Source organism: Mastomys coucha, unplaced genomic scaffold (genome assembly GCF_008632895.1).
Source record: "Mastomys coucha isolate ucsf_1 unplaced genomic scaffold, UCSF_Mcou_1 pScaffold5, whole genome shotgun sequence".
Classification (NCBI taxonomy): Eukaryota; Metazoa; Chordata; class Mammalia; order Rodentia; family Muridae; genus Mastomys; species Mastomys coucha.
Window position 1 is genome coordinate 8108547 of NW_022196911.1, and position 9321 is coordinate 8117867.

Below are 9321 nucleotides of genomic sequence, written 5' to 3' on the forward strand. Positions count from 1 at the left end.
TACAATTTTGTTGAACTAAGAAATAAAATTAACAAATACCGGGAGGCTTAAAGCTCCCATTAATAATGTCCGTATCTGCTTTCAAGTTTAGTTGTAAAATATGCTTACATATAATTAACAAAGTTTTTTTTTTATTATTGTTATCTGTCTGCTGTAGTTTTTAAAGTTAAAATGCTCATTGTTTTTACCAAGTAATTAACCTTTCTAATTCATATTAGGAAAAATATATAATTTCTTGAAACAAAGAATTAACATTTGTTTTGAAGCTATAATTTTTCTTTCTAAAATATTACCTTTTATTTTTGGTTTCTTATTCAAAGAAGGTGATTTAGTGGGTTAGAGGTAGTGTAGCACTGACCTTTGAAAAGAGGACTCAATTTCAAGTCTGTAAGAACCATAACTTGTTTTGTGATATTTGTGACGTTGATTTTTTTTGTTATTGTTTGATATTAATAAATTTTCCAACTTAAAAAAAAAATCAAAGGTAGTTCTTTACTTGTCTGTTCAAAGGGTTGAATCTCTTTTCCTTGGGGAGGAAAAAAAAAAGCTTTTTGCACTGAACCATGAGAGACTTTGAAACAGATGCTAAATGAGGATTCATCACCCTGACGGTGATTGGGAAAGCCTCCAGTGCACACTAGGATGCCACTTAGAAAGACGGCCTCTGCTGTTTAAAGTCATAATGGTCAAAATAGTTGTGGGACACTTTATAGAGGCTTAAAGTGTTGAGCTGAAATTTACACTCAATAGGGAAATGTGTTCAGATGCCGTTCTTCCATGGCTTTGCCTTTATTGTTATAGTTCTATAACCAGTGCTGGTCTAACCATTTAAGAGGTGGTACTGTACTGCAAACATCCCCATTCCTCACTTTTTACACACACAGCATCCCTCCAGGTGAGCATCTGTAAGCAGCACCCTCAGAAAAGACACAGATTTCAGAAAAACCCAAAGGAATCAAGCCAATGATGCTGGGCTTCTTAGAGAAAAGCTCCAAGTCCGTATCCCCCACATTTACATGCTTCTCCAATTCACATGCTGCACTCAGAGCCTTCAGGTCTACAAACTGCCATGTTTTCCTTTCCAATGGACACAAGTGTATATTAGTAAATGTCTGTATCTATAACAAATAAGAAACCAGACAACATCCTACAGATAAAAGGGATCCTGTAAGTTGTAAGACAACAGATTTTTTTTCAAGATGTACAAAGATGTACTTCACTTATTTGTTTGTTTGGTTGTTTTTACATCCAGACCACAGTTTCTCTTCCCTCTTCTCCTTCCAGTCCTCTCTCTCCACTCCTCCTCCTTTTATTTTCATAAAAAAGAAGATCTCCCATGGATATCAACCAGCCATGGCATATCAAGTTGCAGTAAGACCAGGCACCTCCTCTCCTAGTAAGGCTGGATGAGGCAATTCAGTAGGAGGAAAGGGTCCCCAAGGCAGGCAACAGAGTCAGAGACAGCCCCTGCTCCCACTGTTAGGAGTCCCACATGAGAACCACACTACACAACTGTCACTATGTGTAGAGGGCCTAGGTCAATCCCATGTAGGCTCCCTGGTTGGCAGTTCAGTCTCTGTGAGCCCCTACGGGCCCAGGACAACTGGAGTAGTCTTGTGACTACTTAAATAAGTTTTAAGGTCTATTAACCCCCTCTTAATAATTTCAGTAAAGTGGCTTTAAAAATCTAAGGTGAATTCCATTGTGCTAAAAAAAAAAATCAAAACTATAAAAAGGTAGGTATGACACAAATTCTAATCACTCAGAAGGCAAGGGTAAGGGTGGGGCTTAATTTCTCTATGAGGAGGTCAGACACAAATGTCTACAAAGAAAACTAACAATCTGTTCAAGCAAAGCCTATCTGTTGGTACACCAGACACTTTGAAACCAGCACAGAGGAAAACATCCGCTCCTGAAATTCCTCAGTCCTACATACCTACTGCACGATCCTGTGAGGCTGGCTGGGTTTTCTCCTGCCCATACTGAACATCCTGCTGGAGTAGCTCAGAATGAGCTGGATGCTCAGCTCATTGACTGCAGGAAGTTTGAGGGCAAACTGAGGCATCTAGGGATTGGAGGGTCCTGTGGCCCTTGGAGCAGCGTTAGGAGGATCTGTTATGCTCATAAGCATCTGTGGATGCTAATGTGTTCCATGCTACTCAGGTTGATTGTAGGCGATTCCTGTTCTTTCCTGGCTCTGTGCTCTCTCTGTACTGTAGTATCTTAGTCCTCAGCTCAAGAGCCACACCTGCCATTTCCTTTTTTTTGGCCATCCTGCCCCTCCCCCAGCAAAAGCTACAACAGGCATTACCAAAAATGTTGTCATTCCTGGTAGGGTGCCAGGCTCCTAGTGACACTGCCCACACCTCCAGGACCCAGGGGAGCAGGCTCCGTGTGGGCTACAGGCAGATCTTGGAGGCACTCTGAGTGACTGACGCACACCAAGCCCACTTCTTCAAAAGGTCCTACTGTTACCAATCTTCCACACCTTTTAGATTTTGAAGACTTTTGCTGACTCTCAGTGAGCTTTTGACCCAAGACCTATCAGACACACTGACTCCCAATTTATTGAGCTTCACCTTCTAAAGCCATCTGACTCACATGTGTCGGGTGTTGGGGTGGGACTTTCCAAGCATGGATAGCCTCTAAGCAATGGGAATATGACTCTAGGATAGGAGATTTGAGAGTTGGGGCAAAGAGCTGCCTAGAAAAGATGGAAATCATCTTCCTTCCAGAGAACCATCTACCCCAAGATGTTCTTTGAAAGAGGGTGTCCCAAACAGAATATGCCCCAATATGTTTAAATTCCATCTATGGTGGTTTGAATAGGTTTGGTTCCCCCATAGATTCATGTGTCTCAGTGCTTGGTCATAGAAAGGGGCACTATTAAGAGGTGTGACATAGTTGGAGGAAGTGCTTCACTGTGTAGGTGCATTTTGAGGTCTCCTATACTCAGGCTCTGCCCAGTGTGTAGAATATAGTCTCCTCCCGGTTGCCAGCAGAAATCCAGTCTCCTTCTGCTGCCTTTGGATCAGGATGAAGAACTCTTAGCTCCTTCAGCACCAAGTCTGCCTGTACAATGCCATGTTTCCCACTGTGATGTTAACAGACTAACACCCTGAAACTGTAAGCCAGCCCCAATTAAACATTTTCCTTTATAAGAGTTGTCTTGGTCATGGTGTCTCTTCACAGCAACAAAACCCTAACTAAGACACTACCTCATCAGACCACTACAAGCAAGAAGTTCAGTGAAGAGTAAAGATTTCAAAATTCCCACCCATAGAGGGTAGGGATCCACTGGCCCCTGTTGACCTGCTCCAGGTCTCAGGAACCTGGAATAGGAGAGTACAGAGAGGTATGAACTGGATGCCCCTGCCTTACCCACTGCTGCCTGGAGAAACTGCTTTGGGACCCCACCACACAGGCAGTGTGGGTCATTCAGAATTCTGGCTCTAGCTTCTACAGAAAGCAGCAAACCAGGAATCATCCAGGAAAGTACCAGACTCTCTGAAGTGATGCTTTTTCTTTCAGGGAACCAGAGTCTCTGGGAATCATAGCTAAGCCAGTGTATGCTGCTGCTCCACCCTCAGTGTCTGGCCAGGCATTGTGGTGCCCACAGCTTCTTGACCATTACCTCATTGCCAAACACTTTAGGGCACCCCTCCCAACAGAATTTTAAGAAGAGGAGAGGTTAAAGTCCTAGTTCAGACCATGCACCTTCTAATGGGTCCCGAGGAGGTCTACCTGATAGTATCAAGGCTTGCTCCCTCTCATCATGGATGATGACATAATGGGCTGGGCATGAACCAGGATGGCCTGAGGGCACTTTCATGGTATGGTTCCACAGTAGGAAGCTGGAGTCCTGATTCCCTACTGCTGGAGTGTAGAGGGAAAGGCACATATAAAGAGGATTCTCAGGTAGTTTCTAGAAACCCCTGCATCTTCTTAACTCTGTCATTTGCACATTAAGTGGACAAAAACAAAAACAGAGCAAAACAAACAAACAAAAAAGCCCTATACCCCACCCCCACCCAACTCAGCCAGGCTAGTGTCCACTATGCAGTCTTCCTGTCACCCATGGGACCTCTTAAGCAGGCCGTGAGAAGAAAGGACAATGGACTCAGAGATTCAGCTTGGACTGTGAGTAGATCAGGATGAGCCAATCCAGAGATTTTGAGTTATAACCTCTCTCTCCTTTTTAGATGTATTTTGTTATTTTATGTGTATTACTGTTTTACCTGCATGGATGTAAATGTGCCCCATATGTGCCTGGTGCTCGCAGAGGTCAGAAGAAGGTATCTAATGGCCATGGACTAGAGTTATAGACAGTTGTGAGCTACCATGTGGCAGTTAAACTTGGGTCTTCTGCAAAAGCAGCTCTTACCACTGAGCCACCCCTCTAGTCCCATAATCTTTTCTTTATTATATTTATTTATTATGCTGGTGTGATCTGTGTATGTGTGTGTGTGTGTGTGTGTGTGTGTGTGTGTGTGTGCATATACACAAATGCATGTTGCATGGTATACATATAGAAAGTACAACTTATGGGAGCCAGTTCCCTCCTTCCACCACTGTGTTGGTCCCAGAGAGAGAGCTCAGGTCATCAGGCTTGGCTGCAAGTGCTTTTTACCCTTACAATGTTGCAGCAAAATTCTTTCTTCCCTATTCTTTTAGCTACTTTTCTCATTGCAATGACAAAAATATCTGACTAAAACCATTTAAGGAAGATAGATTTTATTTGTTCTCACAATTTGAGGATACAGTTCATGAGGTCTGGAAGTCACAGCAACTGGAACTTGAGACACCTGATCACATGAGCCTACAGTCAGGAAGCAGAGAGCTGAAACATTCTGCTCTGGTAACTTTGTATTACGTCTGGGATCCCAACCCATGGGATGATGCTGCTCACATTTAGGGCGTCTACTTTCTTTTTAGTTAAACCTCTCTGGAGATGCCCTTAGAGATTTGCCCAGGTATATGTTTTCTGGGTCATTCTAGATCTTGCTAAGTTGATAATCAACCCATCATAAATCTACTTCTTGTCAACTTAACACCCAAACAAACCATTTTTAAATCATAACATCCCATTCCTGGATCTAAAATCTCATATTCATATTACCCATATTCAATATCCCATATTACCAAGAGCATTTAATCCATCCCTAAAAGAACCAAGTCTTAATCATTTCAAAAGTGTTCAAAAATATAAGTGCATAGTCTCTTCTGGGACTCCAGGAATCTCTTAACTGTGAGTCCCTATCAAATTAAGAACTGAATTACATACAGCTAATAGACAATGGCACAGAATAAACATTCCAAGAAAAGAGGAAGGGTGGCAGAACAAGGAACAATAGAGGTCAAGGCAATACCAAAAGCTTGCAGAACAAACACTAAATCCTACAGCTCTGTCTGGCATCTGGGACTCATGATGAAATCACCTGGACTCCAACAGCCTTGGGTCACTCCACCCCTCCAGTTCTGTTACCTGAGCACACACAGCCTCTCTCTTGAGCTGACTGCATTTCCACCCTGCAGCTTTTCTCAACAGACATGTGATGATCCCGGTGTCTCCAGAATCCTGGAATCTCCAGAGCAACTTGGGTTTCTCAGATCCACCTTCACTCAGCAGCCACTTGGGGCCCCTTAGCAGGAAATTCAACCCTGCCACACATTATCTGGCTTCAGTGAGGTTTTTTTTTGGAACCTTGGTGCAACCCTCTATGGCCCTGTATCTCTTGCATTTTGCATACATGTTAAGCAAGTACCAGATGAACAATGCTATCCAGTTGTTGCTAGTGGGAGTTAAAGGTCTCAGGCCCCTGTCCCTACCTGCTGACCCTCAACACAGAGGCAAAATGTCCTCCTGGAAGTCTGTGAATGGTTTCTAAATATATCACATGATCAGAAAAATCTTTTCCCCAGGAGGTCCATGTCCTCTTTTACCATATTGAGTCATTCAGTTCAGCTTCACCAACCTCTTTCTCGATGCCAAGAATGTTAGGGATCTCAGGCACAAACAAATCAGAAGCTATCTGCCATGGGACAAAAGATCTAACTGGAAATGCAACCTGCCAGCCCATCATGTTGTCGTCGTGGGCACAAAATGCTTAGAAAGGATCGTCCTGCCCAGAGCACCTGGGAAGCCCAGGAAGAAGCTGGGAGTAGGAACATTCTTGAAGAATGAATCAGATCCACATAAAGAAAGCAAAGCAATGCCTGGCAGTGGTGGCTCACCCCTTTAATCCTAGCACTTGGGAGGCAGAGGCAGGCAGATTTCTGAGTTAGAAGTCAGCCTGGTCTACAGAGTGAGTTCCAGGACAGCCAGGGCTACTCAGAGAAATCCTGTCTTGGAAAACAAAAACAAAAAAAAAAAAGAAAGAAAGAAAACAAAGTAATATGTTTACCTGAATATGAAATACCATATTCAGATAGAAAGGGTGGATAAATGGAACACTAAAAAACAGAGTGGCTACATATCAATAAAAGCAACATATGGAAACAGAAAGCTGGCCCAGCTATATGCTCATATTCCACTCTGATCAAGTACACCACCAAAAGCAAAGAGGGTGAATTTCATAGATTGAACATACAAATACTTTGAGGATACAGAGATCCCACAGCCATACCCTGTACACCTGTTCCTATGTTACAACACTACAACCAGAAGTAGAAAAGAAATGTCAGTCAAATGCCTCAAGCACACTTCAAGAAAAAAAAACATTGGCAAAAATTGGCAAGCAAATTCTATGTTTTGTTAAAGTGAATAGAGGCAATTTTGCTCACCTGAAATTGTCCTGTGTCCTTCACTTTTAAATTCTAGAGGCACCATGAAGTACAGCCCTGTCATAGCCCGCTTTACATGATTGAAATGCAAAACTGCATTTCATTGCTTCAATTCAGGTATGTGCATTTGTTGGTAGGAGTGCCTCAGAGTGGGGTCCTTTGTTCCTCTGAACTACAGTACACACTCAAGCATCTTGGAACCTAAGTTGCTATCCTGAATGCACTAGTTTTAACCTGAGAAGTTCATCTGTACAGAAAGAGCCTGACTTCACTCTCAAGCCAGGAAATATAAAGCAATCATCTTGGCTCTTCTCCTGCAGGCTTGTTTGAAAACTGAGCTGACTCATTTAGATTCATTACTTTAAAAACAATGCATGTGTGTTTTCCCAGCACACATACAGAAGTTTCTATGAGCAACTTGAAAGACATCTTTACAAAAGTCTGGGAACCTTAAAGCTTCCTTCCTGATCCAAGGCCCCTCACCTCACTCCGTATTCCTACATGATGCCTGTGCGGGACATGCATCAGGACCAACCCATAGAGTGAGATGGGGAGGAGGCTTGTTTCTGGAGGCCTGACATTGCTCATCACTGTTGGCTAGACTACAGCTGGCTTAGCCCCACTGGGCTATACACATCATGGGGGTTAGAACATGACATGGCCAGTCCTGCCTCTTCAGCACCTAGTTTGGTATCTGGACATAGAGGGTGTGGGTGATAGTTGGCATAGACTGTCAACTTGACAAGATCTTGAACCATCTAGTGACTCAAACCTGCAGGAATAAGGGTTCTGAATGGCAAGGTGTCTAGGGGAGGGATCAGATTTGAGAAGATAAAGAAGACAGAAAGCTGGAACCAGAAGCTCTTGCATAAGCTAATAGCTTGTGCCAAGCAAATATATTAAGAAGTACAGCATCTTATATACTATTTTCAGAGAAAAGTAGTCCAAGGTCAGCAGAGAGCTAACTCAGACGATGTTGGCAATAAGATCACAGAATACCTCAGCACCTCCACCTTAGAACTGATAATCACAGTCCTCTAGAGGGAAAAGCCAGGTTCCCAGAAACTGAAACCTTAACTTTTTCAAAGCCCTGGCCCAGTCCCAAACCAGCCCTTGCTAAGTCTGCCCCAAGGCAAGAACACGGAACCAGTGTTTCCGTTGTCCTTCCATCATGGCCTCTGAGAAAGTATTGGATCGGCGTGGCTTCCAACAATCTAGGAGACAAACTATTGGGCATGTCTGAGAGAGTTTCTACATTGGGCAAGAAGTAGAAAGAACCACTCTGAATGTGGCTGGCACCATCCCAAGGGCTTGGGGTCCTGGACTTAATAAGAGGAAGCTGAGTACCAGCATGCATCCCTACTTCCTGACTGGGTGCAGTGTGACCAGCTCCTCCTGCCTCTATGCCTTTCACACCAAAATGGACTGTACCCTGGAGCAGTGAGCCAAAATAGCACCTTCGTTTCATCCTTGTGCTGCTTTTGTTGAGTATTTTGCTACAGCAATGGCCCACGTAATTAGCACAGAGTATAACCAATCTCTACTGAATTAGTGAACACAGTGAGGAAAGATGTCCCACCCTCATTCCCTCTGGAACACAGCAAGCTATAGGCTACATCCTGTTTTCTTTCTCTTTAGCTCCCCTCTGACTCACAAAACAAAAGCCCAGTCTACCGTGTTGAAGAAGGCATCATATAAGGGAATTATTACCTCACTGGTGACAAATAGAAACTAAGTCAAAATGGCATGACTGTCACCAGTGATGGCGATCATTTTACAGGTAACTACATCTCAGAGAGGAGTCACAGATGGCTCTCTTTCATATTCCTCACTTGCTGGACTCTGCTGTGCACCAGACGTTAAACAGATGCTGGGACTTTTTAAGGCACCCACAATACCCCTGCCCTGGTAAAGTTAACCTTAAGCAAGCTTAGAGGTTGCTGTAGAGCCTCACTAGTAAAGAACGGGCAGCATTCTCCATCTTGAGCCAGTGCAACTGTGCAGATATAAGCAAGATCACAGAAGACACTGTCTCAGAGTCCTTTCCCACTACACACTTGTGAATGATAAAAGATAAAAGAGCTTTATAATGGAGATACCTGCAAGGGCCACCCTAACCAGACCATCAAAGCCATCATCACCAGTGGTGAAGCCAGCAGAGAGAAGTGTGCATGGACACTAGTGCCTACCCAGGGTGCATCACCTGAATCCAACCATCAGGGAAACACAGACAGACAGTCTGTGAAAAACCACATACAACGCCAATGTCATGAGAATTGAACCCAAATCTCTAGGACTGGTCTAGATAAAGAAAGGCCAGCCAGCCACAGCAAAAAAATGTTAAAACTTGGAGTTTGTTTGCTTGTTTGCTTTTAGATTGGCAACATCTGAATCAAGTTGTTATACTAAGTAACAGTGTTGTATGAAGACTCCCAAGTCTGATCATTTTGTTCTTACCCATGCTGCCCTTCCCCTTCCTTTTCTTTTCTTTTCTTTTCTTTTCTTTCTTTCTTTCTTTCTTTTTTTTTTTTTTTTTTT